The sequence below is a fragment of the Neofelis nebulosa genome, chromosome 17 (assembly GCF_028018385.1).
Source record: "Neofelis nebulosa isolate mNeoNeb1 chromosome 17, mNeoNeb1.pri, whole genome shotgun sequence".
Classification (NCBI taxonomy): domain Eukaryota; kingdom Metazoa; phylum Chordata; class Mammalia; order Carnivora; family Felidae; genus Neofelis; species Neofelis nebulosa.
The window spans coordinates 36,274,056-36,297,901 of record NC_080798.1 but is presented as its reverse complement, the minus strand read 5'-3'; the positions used below and the strand labels follow the sequence as shown (position 1 = coordinate 36,297,901).

Here is a 23,846-nt window from a genome sequence, read left to right as displayed (position 1 = left end):
ATTTGCAACAACATAAATGGATCTAGAGGGTAAATGTTAAATGTAATAAGTGAGAGAAAGATGGATACCATGTGATTTCATTCATATGTGGAATTTAAGAACAAAACAAAGAAAAAGAAGAGAAAAAAGGAGACTCTTAAATATAGAAAACAAACTGGTGGTTGCCGGGGGGGTTGGGTGGGGACAATAGGTGAAATAGGTAAAGGGGGATTAAGAATATACTTATCATGATGAGCACTGAGTAATATATAGAATTGTGAACCATTGTATTGTACACCTAAAACTAATGTAACACTGTATGTTATTTATACTTGAATTTAAAAAAAAAGAAAGAAAGAAAAGAAATAAACAGAGCATAGATTCTCCCAATGCCTTTAGGAATCCAACAGCTTTACATGGAATCACAAGTATTAGAATCATTTCTCATGTTTAATTATCACCCACATTTTAAGGTTTACTTTAAAGAGTATTAGCACTTTCTTAGAGCTTTCACATATACTGTCCTCTATGTCCAGAATATTCTTTGCTTAGCTGCATCTCATTCATCAAGTCCCAACTTAAACAAAGCTTCCCTAGAGAGGGGTCCTTTTTCAACCCTATTTAAATGCCTGTCTCACTTTATTTTCCCCCAGCATCTGTTTTGCATATTTACTATCAATATGCAATTTAAAACTGAGAAAGTACCAAAAAGGGGAATGTCATGTATTCTCTACCTTGGTAAAAGTCAGGATGATGCCAATATCAGTCTTTCACTCCTTTACACCCAGGAATTCCCATAGGGGCTAGCATTTTGTAGTTGCTTGATAAATAAATGAATTAATGAATATATTGACAGGTTTAATACACAGTATTTTACAACAAATGTACTATAATTACCAATTAGGAAATAAAGGCCTAGAAAAGTAATGTAATTTGGCTGAAGAACACACCTAGTAAATGATGAATTTCTTACTTTGAAGCCCAGGATTTTCTGCTACATAACATGGACTAGAATATGCATTCTGGTGTTCATTACCTATTTACAAGAGTATGCTAAATGAGGAGCCTTGGATCACTAATATGTTTGTTTATCAGCAGTAAATATGCCCAAGACAGAGATAGTTCTGTGTCCTACTTCAACCTTGCATTAATGCTAAAATTACAAATACAATTTGATCTTTAAATTTCCTTTTAATTCCATGTGACCATTTTTGGAAACACAATTTATCTGGCACATGGCTTGCTGTCACACATCAGACTAGGTTCCTTAGGTATCTTTGTAAATCCTTACAGTAGCCTTTGTGATAATTTTAAAGATGAAGAAACTAAGCCTCAAAGAATCTAACTGTGACATTTGAAAATGTACAAGTATGGTGGAGCTTAGATTCAAACTCGGTTCTGCATCCAGAAACCATGATTTTACGGTAAAGAAACACAGATTGTCTTTGGATCCAGGCAACCATCGTTGATACTCACAAAGATGAAGATTTTGATTGTATTTGGTGATTTAAGTCTGACATGACACACACTATTATTACCTGCATACACTACACTCCCACACTCACCACCTCCCAAATTTTGACATGCCTGAGGACAAATATTCTTGGAAGGCAGTGAAAGTTTCCATTTCATCTTTTGATATTCCTTCTCCGAAAACTTCTATTTGTGTTAAAACTATTAGATAAGCACAGGTAAGTGTGTGTGTTTCGATAGGTTTGTGTGGTGTTCATGAGCATATTTAACTCTTAAAGTTTAACAAGAATACACATTTTCTGTTCCAAATATCATTAACCCAACTTTTAAAAGAAACAAAGAAAAACAGAAACACTGTCCATTTTCCTCTTGCATTTGGAGTTATATGTCAGACAGGTGTCTTAGCAACAAATGCATCATTCTTGTGACCAAGAACCTGAAAACCATGAGGAATTATAAGTCACAAGACTGCAGCTCATGTCCCAAGGAAAAGGGTTTGTGGAGTTGCCCAAGTACTTTTACTCAATGGCCTCTCCTTTTTAGCAGCAGCTTCTCTTATAAAGTGATTATATACAAACACCACAGAAGTGAGACTCAGGATAAAGTGAATTAAAATAACTGAGAGGACTGTGGTCATAAAACCGCTTTTGTGTGTTTTTATTACATATTGAAAACAGATTAAAAGTGACTCATTGCAATGACTACAACTATAGTATCTTAAGTACAAATATTTTAAATCCCTCATTTTAGAGAACACTTGTATTATATTTTTAGGGTGAGACATCTAATGTATCTTTGCTTACCAATATGTTACTGGAAATCATTTATTACATTTATTTATTAAACTATTATTTCATTAGCACCTAGTTCATAGAATTCCTCTATAAGTGCTATGCTTGAGGTGGGCTCTAAGAATAAAATAAAGTTTCCGCTTTGAGGATTTCACTACTTAATGGCACAAGAACAGGCACAAGAATGGATCATTGTTATTTTTTTAAATAGAAACCACTTTAAGCTAAATTAAGATAACATAGTGTAGCACTGTGTGTTAATCTTGGATCTGGCATTTACTTCAATGTGACCTTGGGCAAGCAATTAAAACTTGCTGTGGCTCTGAAGTATCCTCCACAGGATAGGCAAAAGATATTTTCCATTGATGTTAGGCTTGGTTACCCGACTGCTTTGGGTAAAAGGCCATTAGGAATCATAACATGAGCAGAGGCTTTATATGAGCTGTGTGCCTGGCTTGGCCTCTCTCACTTCTGCCATCTGTCCTGAAGACAACATGTCTCAGGTGGTTCCAGACCCAAGGTGAATGAACAAAAAGGTAAAATAGATCTGAACCCCACATATACCCTGGAGCCAAGCTCAGCAGAGCATCAGGAGATAAGCAGATTCTTAAACAACAAAATATATGCTTATGCCATGAGCCACTGAGATCCTGGGGTTGGTTGTTACCCATCAGAAGATGATGAATACATTATAAATCACTCTAAGGGAAAAAAAGGTATTTTCAAATGAATAGAGGAGATTGGCTCTCTTTTCTTTCTATTAGCTTTCTGATGCTTGCATGTTTAGAAAGTGACATTTTTATAGCCTTTACTTAATATCAGTGTAAGATCTTACTTATGCTGAGATGCCTAAAATATGAAATTCACCATGTGCAAGGTAGATCATTACCTAGAACACCCAAAATTGCCATAGCAAATTTAGGAGAGAATATTCCAAAGAAACTTTTGAAAATCTACACTTGGATCATTAATATCTTATAAATAAATTTGAGTCCAATGTGGGGACTATTGGAGATGAAGATCTTTATGGGAATGTGGGTGTTGGATTAATTAATTGCCTCTATGGAGCTCTTCCTTGCTTATTTGAAATATTTTCATAAAATTAGGAAGAAACAGATAAAGCACCAGTACTGATCCCTCTGGAGAAGGCTATCTGCCTGGAAATAATGATTTGTGTTTGTTGGTTTAAAATTTTTACATTTTGAAACCTAATATTACTGAAAGGTTCTTGGCATATGCCAGTCAAAAACCAGGGACATTGTGTCCTTTATCTATCCCTCAGTTTCACTGCCTTCCTCCTCATGTTATTCATGCACATAATAAAACATTAGGAGAATTTTTTAAAAGGAGAGAGAGTGAGAGAGATTAAATATCCCAAAAGGTCAAAAATCAATGATCCTTTTACAGATGAGACTCTTGGGAAACCTTCATACTTTGCTTTTAGCCAGGGTTTCAGACTGCTTCTCGAATACTTGGTTTTTGATGATATAAATCAATAATTTCTTCAAGGGAGGTCCTCTAGGGACCAAGGGATGCTTCCTTTGAAATATCAAATAATCTCTGCCAGTGCAGGAAGGGATTCTAAGCATATTCTGTGGTTACGCATTGCTATGTAACAGGCAAGAATTAAATTTCAAGAATAATGATTTTCACTTTAAGACACACAACCTCCTCCAGGTTGGCAAGTGGGTGGGAAATGGGAGCCCTTACATACTGCTGGTGGAAGGAAACCTTGATATTCTCTTAGCATACAATGTGAAAATTCAAACCATGAATGAAGAAAAAACAAACTACATACACTTCAACCATTGGTAACCTAAGCAAATTATCTTTGGTGTAGTGAAAAATGGAATCTTATGAGCCTTCATTGCAATATCACTTATTTGGAAATAATCAAAAGTCCAACCATGGTAGATGGACTAAATTATCTGTACAAATTCATAAATCAGAAGACTACATTCCAAATGATTTTTGCAGAAACTATTGATACTGACTGGCATTTAAGACACAATAACATAGCCAGCTTCAAAATATGTTACCCAACATGCACGTAACAATCCCCTTTTTAAAAAGTATAATCAAACATGATAGGGGTGAGTAAAATGGAAAAAAATATTAACAGAGGTTATCTCTGGGTGTGGGATTGTGAATGATTTTCATTTCCTGCCTTGTGTTCTTATTTTGTTTCTCATCAAATGTTCTAAAATGAATATGCATATATTCATAATTAGATAGTATAATAAATGCTACTTTAAAAAAATCCCTAAAGAAAGGTTTCTAAACCTCATCACTATTGACATCGGGGGCTGGATATTTCTTTGTTGTAAGGGATAACCTGTATACTGTAGGATGTTTAGCATCATCTCTGTCCTCCACTCACACTATGTGTCAGTAGAATGCTGTCACACAAATACACAGTTGTGACATCCAGAAATGTCACCAAACATCACCAAATATCCACTGGGAGAGGGGAGCAGAATCACTCCATATTGAGAAATCAATATGTTAAAGTAGCCATGTAGGCATGAAATTCAGAAGTCCTTAAAGGTTGAATCTAAAATAAAGAACTGTTTACTAATGATAATTTCTCATGTTCTTATTTGGTATCTAACAAAAGGCAGGAGGTAAGGTAGGAAGTGAGGGATTATGCAGTTCATTTAGTTCTGTCTCCTAGCTGATAGTGAGACGGAGTTAGACCTCAACAGGTGAAAACCAGCCTTGATAGCTCCAGTTTTCTACCTGTTCGCTCACTGTTGTACTGCAGAGACCATGTGATAGTGTAAGGCCTCGCAAAGATACTCCCATAGGGCAGTGAGGCCTGAGGATGTGGGGCTGAAGAGCCCTAGCACCTGAACAACCAAGCCCTTCTCCTTAAGTGTTTTAATTACCTAGAAAATGCAGCTCCTATGTCCCAGGGAGTTAAGGTGACTTGTCCAATATTACACAGCTAGATCTGAATTCTGACTCTAACTTATCAAGACGATTTAACCGTATCAGGCTATCTCCTCAACTTCCTTCTCCTCATATGAAAAACATGTATATGACATGGTAAGATACCCATTGCACAGGAGTGCTATGAGATGTACACAATCAAGTGCACAGAACACTTTCTGGAAAACTTCAAAGCACTGAAGAAATACCAGGAGGTATTCTGAATAATGTCACTATTTTCACTCTGTGATAGAGGTATTTCTAAATACTGCTAAATCTGGGAAAATACATAGAACTTGATTGCCTATATAGAATTAAGAAGTTGGGTAAGAGAACAGTTTTTAGTGAGTGCCAGCCATTGTTCTGGATAAATCTACATGTGTTGTTTTAAAAACTGTTAGTGTCAAATGTCCAAAATGAACAACTTTTCCTTAGTGGTATCTTTTGCAAATAAATGAGAATGTGGGGAAATGTGTGTTAGGAACCTAGAAACTGAAAGACACAAGAATTATACTAGCTAATGGTGGTGGTGGGAGGCTGAGGTTCTAAAACTAGACATCATTATGAGACACTTCCATTATTACTTCCTTTCTGCTCTAGAAATCTATTAATATAATATGTTTGACCAATCAAGATGGTGTTATTATCCAATTAAATTATAGTTATAATGTCACTTTGCATTTTAAGTCTTTAGATCAGTGCTTTGTGCCCTTCACAGTACTTCTATATCCTTAAAACAGTACTGTGAAGTACTCAGGGCAATCTGGTTGCCAGAATTTCAGTGCTTATTCATGATAGACACATATCAGGGAAACATTCATCTGACATCTATACCCTTCTGCACTACATTTCCCTCTGCAATTGCCATTGGCCAGGAAAGGACACTCAAACATGAGTATATAATACCCCAGGGCTTACTACTTATCTAAAGTGGTGTTACAAATCTCCCAGCACAGTGAGCTGCATTCACTTGGCTATGTCACTAATAATCTCACTTACATTAAATTCATAGACCAGGAGGAAAATTTAAGCAAATTTTCCAGACCTTGATAAATGAAGCAGAATGTTCCCAGAGTGAGGCTCAATGGAAGGTCATAAAAGGTATCACAATAGAAAGCTAGGTCTAGACTTGGCTCTGAACTTCTTTTATTTCCTCTAGGAGACAATCTTTGCTATCCCCTCTAGGCTTTCATGTGTGATATTCACTCTGTCGAGAACACCACCTACCCCCTCCCCTCCCCTGCACACCTTACCTCAAACCACCTTCACCCATTTAACACCAGCATCAAAGTTCTGCTTTCAAGGCTTTCCAGCACATTCCTTAACTCAACTCCCAGGTCTGAGTTGAATTTCCTATGTCTGTACTCTAGTCTCCTCTTTTTATATTTACAGCCCTCTAGTGTAATTGCTGGTAACTTTGTTTTCCAAAACAAAGTAAAGGAAGGAAAATTGTCTTATCTTCCAATATCTTGCACAGTGTGGCAAAATGATAGATTCTGAATGTAGATACATGGATGATTCCAATACACAGCCTAATCCATTTTATTATCCAGCTTTCTGATTTAGCTAGATTTTCCTGTTTAATTTATTTTTTTATTTTTTTTTTATTTTTTCTTTTGAGAGAGAACATGAGAGAGGGGAAGGGGCAGGAGAGAAGGAGGGAGAGAGAGAATCTTAAGCAGGCTTCACAGCCAGATTGGAGTCCTACTTGGGGCTGGATCTCATGACTGTGAATCATGACCTGAGCCGAAATCAAGAGTGGGACACTTAACTGACTGAGCCACCCAAGGGGCCCTAGATTTTACTTCTTAGAGTAACCCCTTTAAGACCTAGCTGTTTAAGACAATTATTTACTTAGCTCAGGTTCCTATGGATGTGCTCAGTGATCATTCTGGTCTGGGCTGGTTCCACTAATCTCTGCTGGAATCCCTCATGGGTCAGTAGTTATCTGCCAGTTAGAGAGATAATAGGCACAAGGTAATTGCTGGGTTCCCAAGAGCAGTAAAGGAGGGAAGTTCCCATTGCACAAGTATTTATCAACTCTCTGTGTGCATCATAGACATCCCATTGGCTACAGGTCACATAACCCAGATAAATTGGGGTGGGGGGCAACAATGAAATGTGAAAAGATTAGAAACCAACACTATAGCCTCCCTACACTTTTGTTTCTCAATAAATCCTATAACCAATTATTAAGTCTTCTTTTCTCCAGATACCCCCTTGTCTGCCAACATGAGAACCTTCTTTTCTTTATCAATAATAAATACAACTATGACTGTGTTCATTAATACTTTACAATGATTTACTCTTGAGAGCAAGTAGTGGTGGGGGAGGGGGCAGAGAGGAGAGGAAACAAGAGTTTGAGGCAGCTTGCTAAATACATTATGCATTTCCTACTAAGCCATTCTCCAAGAACAGAGAGAACTCACTTTACAAGATCTTAAAATACAGTCGTTTGTACTATCAAAGCAAAAATACGTCCCTTACTTGAAATATGTTGATTCCCTCCTCCCCTTCTACTTGCCCTAGCCTCTTTCCTTAACCTCTGATTAAACACATTTGTGACAATGAAATGTGCACCTCCAGCAGCGGCTTCTCAGTCACGAACTGAACGAGTACAACTTTTTTGGTAAAACTGATTGAAAATAAAAGTGTGTTATTTTGACCAGCTCCCTCCCTTTCCCCCACATACCCTAAATCCTTTTCATTATCCAGCTCTCCTTTCCCAAGAAATTACAGGGGGTATTTGCAGCCTTAAGTCTCTTAAGCCAACTTCAACTGACCATGTCAGCCTGTGTTCACAAGCTTATTTCAGAGAAGCCCCCGAAACATAGGAAGGATGTGTTTACTAGAATGTGGCTCCCTGGGGATGAGCCAGGCACATCTGTAATTCTAAGGAGAGTGTAATGAGGAAAAACTGGTGGCATCCTGAATGGCTCACAGCTGTTCTGGAAGCAGATAAATAAGATGCTCGACAGGAGATCCCTAATTGGAGCCAGTTTTTCTTAAGTGGATACACAATATGGTGCAAGATTGGGTGTTGGAACGCTGATAGTGTTGTTCACATGTAACTTAGTTTGTCTTGTAAACAGTTACCATTTCAAACGGTAGTGCCTTCTTTTTTCAAAAAGGGAAAAAATGTTCACTTTGTCTTTTTTTTTTCACACTAATTAAAGGCAAGCTAGCATTGTTTTCCCTAGCGTTTTCTCCCACAAAACCCTCCTTAGTTTGTAGACTCTCTTTCTTTCCTTTATTCTTTCCTTCTCTTCTTTCTCTTTTCCTTTCCTTCTCTTCCGTGCCTCCTTCCCTTCCTTTTTTCCTACCTCCTTTTTCTCTCTTTTTCCTCCTCTTCTGTCTTCTCTCCACTTTCTTCCCTCCTCCTTTCCTTCTTTCAGTTCTTCCTATCTTTGGAGGTACCAGTTCTTCTGTGCTAGAATCAAAAACAATGAATTAATTATTCCCTTTCAGACCCTGACCACCCAACCCTAATGCTGGGATGTGCTTGCTTCAAGATGGTAGCCTTGTGGCCCTTTTGAGAAAATGTCTGTAATATTTCACTGTTTGTCTGAGAAATGGATAAATAGCTTATAATAAGATCATAAGAGATTTCATAGACACAAAAATTTTTAAATATGTTCCTCCTAACATTGTGCTGTTTCCAAAGCAACTGGAAATAGTTCTCCTTTTTTGGGTGATCTGCCTCATTTGCATTGGGGTAGGAGAAGCCACTGCTGTCATAAGGGACTTGACCTGCCTTGGACCCTAATATTAGCACCATTGTCCTGCAGAGAACTATGAGAACACTAGCTTAGAGACTATTTATCTCTAAAAAGAACAATTACATAACCAATACACAAGATAAAACTCACTTTGCTCATGTCTCCTGATGTTTGAGGTATGTGTGAGGAGGGAGAAAATATCCAGAACTTTTTCAACAGGGGGCACGCCTCCCTTCCACGAATGGGGCCTTTTACTAGTTCTCATTAAGTAAAATAAGAAATCCCTCCCAACATAGGACATTTTTGCTTTTAGAAATATTAATTGCCACTGCAATATTTTTTGTTTTTCCCTACAGGACAGTATATATCCATTCTATTCAGAGCATTTCAACCCCTCACTCCTGGATGAGATACAGTCTAAATCCCATCATTGAAACTACATGTGACAAGCAAAGCTTCAACCACCTAGGCCATATTGTTCTCTGGTAAATAGAATGTACTAGAATGGTGATATTTTCATAGCTTCCTGGTCTCCCTGTGCCCTGAGTTTGGAAAGGTAGTGGGGATTCCATTCTTCTATTCCTTGAGTTGTGTACAGAATGTGGAGGCAGAATTAGTTTCTGTGAGCAAGTGTAACTCTTAAACTGAATGGGGATTTATGACAAGGAAAAATGGCATCCTTATGACACTGACATCTTTTCCAGGTTCCCATGTGAATTATTATATGGAAAGGTAGAGTAAAATAAAACTAACTTCAAAGCAGCAATAAAGTCCACAGTGTTCACTCATTCATCAATTGCCAAGCATCATTGGAGTCCAAGCACTGCTAAATGCTAAAGATTGCGATGAGGAAAATACCACCTTGCCTTAAAAGTTCCACAATTAGAGCCTGGAAACTAGGGTCAGAGGAAGAAAGAAAATGCCATTGGGTGCAGTTAGACAGTCTTAATGGTCACTCTCAAAGTAGCTCCTTCTGATTTGGGAGATAAATTCTTTTGTGGGCAGCCATAAATTTTATGCAGGAAGTGCCTGCAACCTCTGTTCATGATACCTCAAGCCCAGGGAATACATTAGACGGCGTTAAACATTTTAAATATTTATCCAAACGGATGATGATTTCTCTCACATGGATTGGTTCAATGAGAAAATATTTATACTCCTATAAGATCTTGACAGAAGGAAACACAGAGTCCTAGATCCTGATAAGATGTTGATTATGGCATGATATTTTAGAAAAGATCCGATTTCCAAGGATGGTTGTGGGTTGAAGGGTAGCAAGCTCTAGCACTGGATTAGCTACAGCCAATCACCAACGTGCTGATACGTAGAAATCCAGACAGGTTTAAGAAAAGTATTTCTGATAAAAAATAAAATTAGAATGTCAGTCAAGGGATGAAAGGATAGCCAGTAAGGCAGAATTTGTGAAATTCTTTTCCTCTATCAGTCATTAGCCATAAATATAATACTCACTTCCCCTTTCTCTGGAGGCCAGAGTATAGAAAGAGATTTTTCTTGACACATCTTCTCAACTGAAAAAAAAAAAAGGGCAAAATTTAAAAGAGCTCACTGACAGATCATTTTAAATGAAAATGTTGCTTTGTCTCTAAAATGAGAAAAAACAAATTCTAGATTGCTAACCTCACAAAGGGTGAGGCTCAAATAAAATTGTCTCCTAATACATATTTGGTGGTGACCATACATCAGCTGAACAACTTTGTTTAATACTGTCAATGGATCTGTGATACATACATTATTATTACTCCCGTATACAAATGAGGAAACGGAAGCTAACAGAGAATACATAGCATGCATAAAGTTAACAGCTAATAAGTGGCAAAACAGATATTAGAATTCTATGTTTTATGAAGTTGCATGAATTGGCTACATGAGGGCCACAATCTGCCTTTAATAAAACAATAAAGTGAATGTTGGCTTCACTTTAATTTTAACATTCTCTGATGAGTTAAAATTAAAACAAGAACACAAGGACATTTATTATTAATTACACCTTCATTCATTTTTCATTTGGGTAGACATAATCAAAAGCTAAGTGGTGACTTCCCTGTGCACTCATTTTTATAGGGTGTTTATAACTCTTTTAATAATGCAAATATTTATTATGGGCATCCCTGGAGAATCAAAGGTGCTCGATGAAGGGATTTCTAAATATCACGATCCACTGCTGAGTAAAAACACCAGGATGCTTCTACTGTGTGAAGGGTCAGAGCCACAGGGTCTGTCAGAAGGGTCACTCAGCACAAAAACAAGGCAGAAGGTTATCCAGTTTCTGGAATAAAGTAGCAGCAGGTATCATCTTCACCAACAGAGAGGAAGTTTGAGGAGAAGTTCAGGGTAAGCAAAACTACATCACAGGCCAGAAATGGCACCAAAGACAATTATTACACAATGGACTTGAATACTATACAGAATCAACTTTCTAAGTATTACTTTCCATACAAATTAATTCAATTCAGCTTTAATAAATATATGGGGATTTACCATATATAAACATCATTCTAAGTCCTGGAGACTTCTTAAAATAATGAATTTTGTCCTCCTGCAAAAATCTTAGTCTAGCGGTATAAGTAGGCAAAGTAGATGGCTCAGTCAGTTTAAAGAGCCCAGGGTGGCTCAGTGGGTTAAACATCTGACTCTTGATTTTGACTCAGGTCATGATTCCAGGGTCATGGGATCGAACCCCACATCAGGATCCATGCTGAAACATGGAGCCTGCTTAAAAGTCTCTCTCTCTCTCTCTCTCTCTCTCTCTCTCTCTCTCTCTCTCTCTCTCTCTCCCCCTCTCCCTCTGCCCCTGCCCCACTCACTTGTGTGTGTGCACATGCATTCTCTCTCTCTAAAAAATAATAAATAAATAATAAAAATGAAAAAGAAGTAGGCAAAGTTCAACTCACTGAAGGACTTGCCTTCTCTGCTAAAGATTTGAGACTTCATTTTTATAGAAATGTTAGTTAAGCCACTGAAAGGCCATTTCCTTAAGAAAAGCATGTAATTCTCTGGTAGAAAATATAAAATGGAGTGTGGTAGGCTACATATCCAGAATCCCCTTAGGAGATTATGGCAATGGTCTAAGCAAAACCTCATGAGGATAGCATTGCAGCAGCAGCTACAGGGATGCAGTCAACACAATGGATTTGAGATATTTTTGAGGTTAAAATGAGCTAGAATTCAGGAATTATTGATGTGAGATATAAAATAGAAAGAAACATTTAGACTGACTGTAACTTTTCTGTCTCATGTGTCTGGGAAGATTATAATAGAAAAAATTGGAGACAGGAAATAGAGAAGGCATGATAAATTATTGGTTATTGAGAAAGGTGTAGAACTCCATGTTGGACATGAGTCTGATGTGCCCTTGGGCATCCTCAAAAAGATATTGTGCAGATATTTGAATATAACATAGTATCTCTGAATATTAGGTATAGCAAGTTACAACTTGTTCCAAACATCCATTCTTTTAATATATTTTATAAGTAATTGCTCTAACATATGAGCCTTATTAGCAGAAAACTCACATCCTAACTTTTGAGTTTCCTCTACTTTTTGAAGCCTCTGAGAAATTTGGGAACTTAGTCCAAAGGAGATCAGTCACAATTCCACATGCCAAGCAAATGACATGGTTGGGTCATTGCACTTCATTTCTTGTGACTGCATGATATCTCTGGTCCCTCTTGGCCCAAGAGATGATGTTTTTCCATTGCCAGAAAAAGGTCTCTGAAAAAGCCTGTAAGGAAAAATGCTTCCTCTTCTCCAAAGCTAAACTTCTCAAAGGCTGATGCAAGCTGGGACTTCCAAGTAAAGATCTTCAGTGCATTCTAACATTATCAACTTACTTCTCTCCAAGCCCAATTGTGCCAGGGTAGCTCATTACCAAAGAAATTATCACATTAGTTTCATATTGAGTCAAAACTGCCCTTTTTCAGGACCTCCAGGTCATTCCGCTATTCCAAGTGATCCAATCTATATATCCCATGTTCTCCTGAGCAACTTCTCTCTTTCCTTGACAATAATTTTAGTTGAAGCTATTCTGGTTAACAGAGAAACAAGAGCCTATTATGAAGTACAGAAAAAAAGAAGATACGCTTTCAATCTTTTACCTCCCAAAAGTCAGCAGGACTGCTTCACAGCTTTGCCTAGCTGGACTCACAGAGGGTTAACATCCATGATCAAGCCAAAAAAGTTCCAGATCCAACTATAATTCCATGGGAAGTGCTCCTAATATTTTTTTTATCACTAAGAGAGAGCAGATTGACCCCTAACAGGAAAATACTATATACATAAGCTTCTGCAATTGACAAAGAAATTGTTTCAAGACGTTTTCCCTTTGACAGTAGACTGGACAGTGGAGAGTTCTATACAAGTGGCTCCTGAATACTTCTTTATTCTCCTGTTTTCTGCCAATGGACCTGCCGGCTGAGGAAAACTGTGGTCTCCTAATGAATGGGCCTGAATAGAATACTCATCCCTTCTGTTCCTTTGTAGCTCAAACTCCATACTAATTGAACATATATGAACATATATATTGAACAACTAGAGGAACAAGGGCTATCACTTCATAAGCAGCTCTAATGTTCTCATCACTGCCCTCAGCAATCCACACTGTTGACTAAAAGCTTCTGAGAGGTGTGTTTGTGCATAAGCAAAAGCTCGCTACATTAAGAAGGGGCTACATTGTCTTTCTGAAAACTACCTGAATCTTGACAACTAAGGCAGCTCCATTCTATTTTTCAGGAAAACATCCTCACGGTACAGACAATAGAGAGAGCAATTCTGCATAGAAAAGAGGAAAATGGACTTGTGAAATGCAGAACATGTCTTCTTAGCAGGAGCTTTGGATTCTCCAACTACAGAGACAGAACCCTGCAAAAAAAATTTTTCTAAAAGAAGGGGTGGTATACGATGCATATTGACGTTTGACATTTAAAACTTGATACCCTTTATTTCAGCAAATACTCCATAAATCTCCTAGGCAAATCATTTCCAGTTCCTGGATCTTCTTAATTGACAGTTAGCTCTTCTGTGAAGCCATGTTTGCAAGTGTGGGCCATCTGACAGTGTGCACCTTCCATTCAAGGAAAGTCTTCTGTGTCTGTTCTAATCTGTCTTCAATAAAGCAACAAATTCCTATTTAAAACTATTTAGCTAAATACTCCAGAGATCAAATATAATTTCCTGCAGTTGCTCTCACACTGTCATAACTCTAATTACGGCACTGTTGGGAATACTCGCTTTCTTAAAAAATGTAAAATGCAACATAAAAATTTATGAAGCAAATTATTGCAGGTATAACTGTTCAAGGGTGTAGTGGTCTCTTTGTAACTCCGTTTCCTCGACCAGTGCCCTTTTACACTTCATTTTATGGTCAATATGATGCCTCATTGAAAAAAGAATATTAAAAATAATTTATTAAGATTAAGTTGCTTCTTTAGAAGGCATGATTTTATCTTTTTCATTTTATAAGAATCCCATTTTAATTTGCTTCCTATGTCATCTCTAGTATGAGTTTAAGGATTTAATGGAGTAAGGATTGAAGGCTGATATCGATAAGATGAATAATTTTATATTTGAAGGATTGGTTTGTTTGATATAGGAGAAAATTTCAATGGCCAATTATCCCTGGACTCCATTTAGTACAAAGTGCTGGCCAAATAGTAATTCCCATCCATCACTTACCAGCGTGAATTAGAAAACGCATCCCTGTGATTACTATTGATATATTAAAGGTATCAGATAGAAATACTGTTGTCCATTCCACAAAAGCAGAACAGATGCTTTTCCTAACAAAGCTAATTTTTAAAAAATATTAATACCTCAAAACACAGCTCTCTGAGTATACATAACCATGTTGGCCATGTATTCAGTCAAACCTACTTATTAATCATGCCATGCCTTATCTATTGTCTGCTACTCTCTGAGGACAGTTGGTATGCTCAGTCATGCCATGCTTTGTTTGAGATCCTTTGTGGTTACATTCAAACAGCAAAATTAGAACAGGCTTTAGTGCTTAAAATAAAAATTAGTGAGATTTTATTTCAGACTTTATTAAAAATGATTAACAAAATTATCAGAAAGAAGGTTGACAAAAATGAAGGCAGAGTGACTACTATGCTCACACAAAGTCATAAGCATTTTTTTGACTTGACATATGCTAAAAGCGTGTGAATAATTTGAGGCCATTTCTAAAGTGACCTAGAATCAGAGACAGTGAGGCAACCTAATCTAGAGGGATATAAACAGATGGCCCCTAAATCCCAAGGAGAGCAAATGCTGTGTCTAAGTTTATGCAGAAAATGAATGATAAAACTGGCCTGGAACTCAGATAAAGAACATTTCATGTGAAAGCCTTTCCCAACTCTAGAATTCTCTGCTTTTGTGTTAATGCAGATTGAGTGTTATCACAGGAAAAAATAGTTGAATAAAGAAGGTAAATTAGTCATGCACATTAGTAGGAATTATTTAATATACATTTGTGATTCAATAAATACACAGAGAGATAAACTGAGAGAAATAGAAACACAGAGAGAGAGAGACAGAGACAAAGAGATACAGAGACAGAGAGACAGAATCTTCCATGTACTAGGCAGTCAGCCCCTACTTTTGAGGAAGCTTGTTATCTACTGGGACATAAAACAATAACACATGAATTATAATGCAATGAGGGGAGAATTTAGGCTGTTACAAAAACACATCAACTAATCCCTTATTCAGACAAGGTGATCACAGGTGGATCTTAAGAGAAGCTGATATCTAAGCTAAAACTTAAAGGATGAATTAGAATTAACCAGAAAGAAAAGAAGGAGGAAAGAGTGTTTCATATGCTTTCAAAACTCTGGGAAAACCCAGGAATATCTTTGCTAGAGCATGGCATTGTGGATGGATCAGGGAGTAAGAGCAAGAAAGAAGAGATAAGAGAAGAAAGCATTAGATTATGCAGGAACAAGCAAACCACGTTTAATACTTTGGACATTATTCTGAAAGTAATGGTGAGCCATTCAAAAGTTAGGGTAGAGCAGAGCATTATCATATATGATTTTCCAAAGAATTTTCTTGTTGGATTGGAGGGAAAGGCAAGTCTTAAAAGACACAAGGATGAGTTTGAAGGCTAATGAAGACACAAAGGCAATAATGGTGGTCTAGAAGAATCATGTCACTTTGGATAAGCAAAATGAATTTGAAAAAATATATAGGAAATAGAATACACAAAACTCATTGATGTGCAGGGTAAGGAGTTAAGGATGAAGTCCAAGTTTCTTGACCATACAAATGGAAGATGACTGGACAATCCATTGAGAAAGGCATGTCTGGAGGAAGAGCTCTTTTCTGGAACAACTGATGTGCTCCATAATGACATGTTTTGTTTGAGGTCATTTGTGCATCCCAGTAGCTACATATCCAGAGGGCACAGCTGGAGGTATACATGTGGAACTCATTACAGAGATCTGGGCAAGAAGTGATGATTCAGAAATAACCAACCTAGAAACAGTAATAGTAATTAAAAGCAAAGTCAGTAGTCAAGAACATCCAGAGAAAGTGCAGATCCTAGAAAAACAGCACAAAGCAGCCAGTTTCGATTATTCAGAAAGCTGACTTATTTAAAAAAAAAAGGGGGGGGGGATATTCCTTACAGAAGAGATTCTCTACAGATCAAATTCAAAAAACAAAACTTTTAGTTCAATTTGTGTATTGGTCTAATTAGTGAGGGTTAGTCTTGAAAAATCTCTTTTGGGGGGAGGAGAAGGAGGTTAAAAATAATGCAGAATACTGGGCTCTAATATGACTCTTGGATTTAATGCATGTGACAACTTGTCGAAGTTAAATAGCCTTCTGGGGCTTAGTTTCCTCCTGCATCAAAGACAAAAATAACCACTAACTCAGAAAATGGCTATAAAGATTAAGTTTTGTTGGAATTGGCAGAGCCAGAATCACTTCACATAGTACCTGGCACATGATAGGAGTTGAATAAATGTTCGTTATCATTCTTTTCATTGGTTTATCCAGATGGGCCAAGTGAAATAATAAAACATGTACACTTTATCTAATTATTTTATATATGTAAATAAAAATAAGTTTTAAAGTGAGATTCAAACTCATTTGTTGAATCAGTTTCCACATATTTGAAGAATATTTGCTTTTTACTCCAGCTCTGAAAGAAACAATTGTCTACTTATATTCAGGGTCAACTTGGTTTCATGAGCCATAATAGAGCCAGTGTTTGCAGTTCATTGAGTTACCCACTGAGTAAGCCAAATCACCCACTAAAATGCCATGGTCTGGTTATTTAAATTATACAGATTTAATCAACTTAAAAAAATGAAATACAATTGCATTCTGGATTATAGAATTGAATTTGGCATTTTACATTTTGATGGTTTTGCTATAGGTTTGAGATTGGTATTAACAACGAAGGAACATATCTGCTATTCAATTTATAATACTGAAAAATGAAAACGGGTTATTTTGTGTGGTCCAGTTTATGCACAGTAAATTCAGGATTTTAATTACAAGGTTTTAAAAGTAGGAATAACTCAAGTTAAAGGTTCATTGCTTCTCAGTGATCCAAGTCCTGGGTTTGAGGAAGTCATTTCCACAAAGGATACTAGATCAGTGATTCTCAAATCTCTCTGTTAATAGAACAACTGGAAATTATGATGCTTTGCAGAACACCAGATATAATAAAATGTTAAATTTAAAAATAATTAAATACATTTCCCTATTTAATCTGATACCACCTTATATTAGCAGGAGATAATATACACTTGGTTAAGGTCACAGGGTCTAAAATCAGACTGCACTTAAAAATTTTTTCTAATGTTTATTTTTGAGAGAGAGAGAGAGAGAGAGACAGAGACAGAGTATGAGCATGGGAGGGATAGAGAGAGAGGGAGACAAAGAATCCAAAGAGGCTCCAGGCTCTGAGCTATCCGCACAAAACCTGACGAGAGGCTCCAACTCACTAACAGAGAGTTCAGGACCTGAGCCAAAGTGGGATGCTTAACTGCTTAACCCACAGAGCCACGCAGGTACCCCGAGACTGCATTTTATAAAGAGGAGCACTGAGACACAGATAAAATAGGCTCCGTGCCCAAATTATACAGTTACAAAGTGGCAAACCCAAAATTCAAGCCCAGGTAATATTAATAGCAACTCCATCAAAAAGTGTTTGTAAGACTTAGTAAGTCATGGGAAGTGTTTGGTGCAGTGCCTGGCTATTGACATTTATTGACCCTTTACTAACATGGGCAAGACACTGTACAATATTTTTTTTTAAATAATAATGGAGGAAAAGATAAAAGTGAGGAAATTCCATTTAATATATAATTGTCATCCTGAAGTTTTGGGAAAGTTCTCTTTTATTTAATGACAAAATAATATTACTGCTATATTCTCACATGGTTACCAGCATACCAGCATAGGAAATACAGGCTCTCTGATTGAAAAAGCGAATTCCTTTTTTTTTTTTAATGTTTATTTCTTTTTCAGAGAAAGAAAGAGAAAGAGCGTGTGTGAGTGGGGGAGGGGCAGAGAGAGAGAGAGGGACAGGATTGGAAGCTGAGCTGTGACAGCAGTGAAGCAGGATACCCACGCAGGGCTCGAACCCAGGAACTTGATGATATGACCTGGGCTGAAGTTGGACGCTCAACCAACGCTCAACCACCCAGTGCCCCTGAGAGAGTAAACTCTAAAGGGAAATTGCCTGGAATCTAAACATAACACTGACAGTTAACAGCTGTGTTACCTTAACAAATTACATACCCTCCCTGGCCTTCTGTTGTAAAATAGAGATAATTAAAATACTAATCTGGAGAGGATTAAGTGAGTTGATATGTTAAATGAGTGTACAATAGTTCCTGGAATTAGTAGAGACTCATTTAATGCCACTTGTTGCTATTATTACTCTTTCCAGAAGAGTCCTCATACAGAGCAGACTCAGTGTAAATTCAAAGATAAAGACTCCATAGCTGACCAAAACATAACATACATACATACATGGACATATAAATCAGGAAACTACTTTTCCACTGTGAATAATTCACATAATTTAAAAATCGGGCTACTTTTATGGTTTTAAATTAGAATATAAAGGAATATGCTAACAAACTTTTTTTTCTGTGCTGACTACAATGATATAGAAAAAAAAAACCCTAAAAGGTACAAATGTTATTATAAAGAAAAAATGGAATTTCAAGTACATTCTAACCTGAAAAGGCACACACACACACACACACACACACACACACACACACAAACTCTGTGTGTTTTGCTCTCCCTTTCAGGATCTCTTTTCTCCTGATTTTTCACATCTGCTTTTTCCTCACCCTTCAAGTCTTGCCTGAATACCACCTTCTCAGAAAGAGCATCCTTGATCCCTGTTTAGAAAAAGCCTCCCTTTTTCATTCACAATAGCACGTCCATTCTGTTTATTTTCTCCATGACACCAATAATAGCTAATTATTCTATATGTTTGCTTGTTTTTGTTTTGTTTTGTTTTGTTTTTTATCATCCCTACTAGAACAAAACTCATTTAGGAGTGGGATTTCTCTAAATTGAGTCATTGCTCATTCATCAGTTGCTTAATCCAGTATTTGGTACATATTGGCAACTAACAAATATTTGATGACTAAAATAATAAGGGAATATTATCTTTATATTCCCCTCATATTGGGTACTTTATCTGCAGAAAGATCCAATAATTTGGCCCTGAATTCCAAATACCAGCTTTGGACATTTCTGCTGAGACTTCATGGACTTCTTTGGCCAGCCAGGAGCTCAGGAAAAAGAGTGAGGTGGGCGGGGCCTAAGAAAAGGGAGAGAGGAGGTCCCTGTGGTGAGAAAAGTAGTGTGGACACACAAGGGAGTTCAAACAGAGGTCTGCATGCACTGGAGTCATTAGAGCCACTATTAGCTCCTGTCTGATTGTGGAATAGACCCTTACATGTTCTGTCTCAGATTCCTCCATTTGACAGCCATAGAGGTCTTCCTGAGCAATCTCACCAAGTTTGCCTGCTCAGGGTGCTCTGCAATGGCTCCGCAAGGCCTTCTGGATAAAGAACAAGCCTGTGGCAGAAACATCAGGAAGCACAATTCTCTTCATCAGGCTGCACAATTCTCTGGTCTTTTCCTTCACAGCTTCAGCAGGGACTCAGAACCAGTAGGATGGATGCATTAGGTGGAACATTTGCCATTCCAAGAACTTCCCACACTCCCCCATTTATCCGTGGCTTTGCACATACCGTTCTGCCTAGAATATTCATCCTTATCTTTCAAAATAAGCACCTCAGGTTCAGAATGGAATACCACAAGACATTTGTCCTTCGACGTGGCTTACAGATATACTTCCCTGTTTTTCATAGCTATCCTTTGGGTATGTATCAATGAGATGAAACATACACATGTACACAAAGACCCTTGTTAAAAAAGGAGCATTAGGCCTCTGAGGAAGTCTAAACATTCATAGTCAGAAATACAAACCACTGTCCTAGCTACAACATAATCTGTACTACTTCCTTGGTTATCAATTGAGACAGCAGATTACATTCTTATGTAGAGTGCTAATCACTTCCATATTTTTCAATATTATGCTTTCCAATTATGTCCTGAGGCTTCTCAGTGTTCTTTCCACTACACAGTCATCTATCCCTTGATGGCCATCCACTTGTCAAAATACACAAAAAATTGTCAGAAGCTTCAAAATTAGGATTGTTGCAGTCATCATCACTGTTTTTATTGTTTCTCAAATGAGTTAAAAGTTTGGTACAGGACATTCTCTATAGTTTCTGAAGATACAAAAAAGCACATTAAGGCTTCCCCTATGCATTCACATTTCAATATTCAATAACTGAGAAGCCAAATATAAGTCATTGTAACACACATGAACCAGAAAAACTGGAGGGCAAAGGAGTATGTGAGAAGAAACGAATGCATGGAAACATATGTGACAGTATAAGTGTGCTTGTGTATGTGTACTTGTGTGTGGGGGGGGGGGGGGTTATATGTGAGCTGTATTAATGTAAAAAACTAGACAAAATTACATATGCAGACATATACATTTAGGTCTGTATATATACGTATACAGCTATATGCATACATATATGTGTATACACACACACACACACACACACACACAATTGATTCCTCCTATTTGTAGGAGTTATGCTTTATAAAGCTTCCATAAACACTGAATTAGCAAAATACTGGACCATTGCTACTTGAGTAAACACAAGGTTAGGTTCCTGTGAGCATCCTGTCATGTTTTCATCAACTGATTAATATATATCCTTGTTTGATGTGTGTTTCTGCTTAAAGACACCTTATTTAATATGTACTGTTAATTTATCAACACTGAACACACAACCAACAGCTCTGCAAGTCATGCATGAATGAAGCTTATCTAACACATGTATTTTCTCTCTAAGACACATCCCAGCCTTCTTGCCCTTTGGCAACACTAGACAGCGCTTCAGCCCTATGCTTAGGGGCCATCTTAAACTGCAAAATCATCAACAAAAGTTACAAAAATCAAGCACTGTAGCACTAAATAGATCACAGAAAGGTCTCGTTTACAGTATTAGAGCTGAAACAAGAAAGCAGACAGTATGGACTTGTTGAGCATCAGCTAGGAACGTGCAGTGCACATTGGGCAACTCAAATGTTTTTGCTGCTTACCACAGGTGCATGTCTACAAATGGCCACAAAAGCATGTCAAGTATTGATTTAGGGGTTACAAATATATTTTAGCGAATAGGTGAATGGACAAATACAAAATCTGTGAAGGAGGAATGATTGTCATGTGTGTATGTGTGTGTGTGTGTGTGTGTGCAGAAAGACAATCTTCCATATAAATGACATCTGTAGGGTCAATGTTCATCTTGTATCTTACTTACTTAACACATAAGAGAACCTAGGAAGTATGATTAAAATAAAAGAAAGAACAGAAACCCTCACATCTTTCCCAGGTAATCAATTTAATCATGGTCCTTGAAATGGTGGCTAGAGACTTTAGAGAGATTAGGTTTCTATTACTTCTCCTTCTTTTCAAATGTATAACACTGCTTCTTCCTGAATGATAAAGATACACAGAATCATTGGTAAAATATGGAAAAACTCAAAAACTATAAAGTGCAAATCACCAGTTTTCCTATGATGAAAAAAAGATCATTAAAAATTTGCTGCATTTCCTCTGTTTTCTTTTCATGCAATGCATATACAGGTGTGTAAACATTTTTAAAAATAAATTGGAATTATACTGTTTTCTATCCTTTTAGTGTTTTTTTAATATTAATGCTATATCGACATCCCCCTCATCATTGTATTTCATCTTACAGATTCTTCCTGATCACGCTTTTCTGACGGACATACACATCTGAGACTGCACAATTCACTCTAGGATTCAGCAAACTGCCTTAGCTGAATAAATGCATATGACGGCCTCTACTGGGGAGACTTAGAAGAAAAAAATATACATAAAGACTGTACTGCTCGACTTTTTTCTTTAATTTTTGTATTCCTTGAGAGATCCTCACTTAGCTAAAGAAGAAGAAGAAGAAGAAGAAGAAGAAGAAGAAGAAGAAGAAGAAGAAGAAGAGCAGAAGGAAAAAAAGAATCATTTCCAAAGGTGTAAGAAAGCTTACCCTAAAATAGATTGCCTATATCATAATTGACCTTTGCATAAATGCATGCGTTTCATAGCAATTCAGTTCAATCAAATTTGATAAGCAGACATACTCACACAATTTAAACAGCAGAATTAAAGTTTTAAAATGCACATTTCAGTAACTCTCCAAAAGCCAAAGAGTTCAATCTTCATGTTCAGTCTCTTAAAATATTATTGTTTTCCAATACAATGAAAGTTAATGGTGGACTTTTCTATCTTTGTGAATTACAAAAGGTATTCTGGGCTGGAAGAAAGGAGCAATTCCCCCTCTTTTGTTCTTTGGGGTGTGGCATGATTATCTTACAACAGGCGATTACTAAGCAAACTTAATCAACTACAAAAATATATAACGCTATCACAGCAAAATTCTCAGATAGGCTCAATTGATACTTAAAATTTCCAATTTTTCTTGTTTAATATTTTAATCTTTACCCTAACAAGAAGAAACTACATATTTTTAAAAAAGAAACAAACTGAGATAATTATGAATAATTAAGTGAATTGAGTCCACTTCTTAAAATACCATTAGCACATACATAATTTGTTTATTATGTGAAAAGAATTAATTAACTCATAAGAAAGTGTTACAGAGGGAAAAGTTAACATGTCATATGCTGACATAGTCTAGATTCTTTGAATGCCTTTTCAACTGCCTGGTGGTCATTAGGAAAATGCTGAGATTAAGCCAATTTTAGGCTGTTAATCCCAAAATATATCCAAAAAGTTAGTTATTAAAAATTATTCACATATTGAAATGTACTAAATTAACATGGGAGTCATTTTTATTAAATATAAATTAAAAGAAATGTTATTTCTGGTACCTCCCCAAAATGAAAAATAATACTATTATTGCATTTAAAAGTATTTAAAATCTTATTGCAAATGGCATTTGCCCAGATTTTAGCTCAACATAACTGGGTTCAAAACCAGACTGGAAAATCCCAATTCAACAAGCCACAAAAGGTACTGATTTCCTTTGTTGCTAGAAGCCTTCTTGCTCCTCTCAAAACACTCTTTTGCCATCAATGGCTCTTAAAAACTTTTAACAAAAGTTTTTCTACCCAATCAGTGCAAGCATTTGCTCCTCATCTGAGATATCCCTGTATAAAGGATAGTTTAGACCCACACTGTCTTTCAAACAACAAATCACAGGCACACTCCCCTAGATTCTAAGTCATTGTCAGTGGTACTACCACTGAGTGTTGTTTTTACTCTCAAAGGAAGAGGCAATAAAGTATATGCCTTTACTCCCACTAATCATAATATTTAACATTTATCAGGTTC

General features: G+C 36.9%; 1 long non-coding RNA gene across 1 annotated transcript; it reads left to right on the top strand.

Annotated features, from left to right (window-relative positions):
- The first annotated feature begins 9,253 nt into the window (after positions 1–9,253).
- LOC131499750 (uncharacterized) lies at positions 9,254–22,391 on the top strand. Its single transcript, XR_009256038.1, has 2 exons — positions 9,254–9,378; positions 22,234–22,391. It is a non-coding gene; the product is annotated as an uncharacterized LOC131499750 (long non-coding RNA).
- Positions 22,392–23,846: the final 1,455 nt, after the last annotated feature.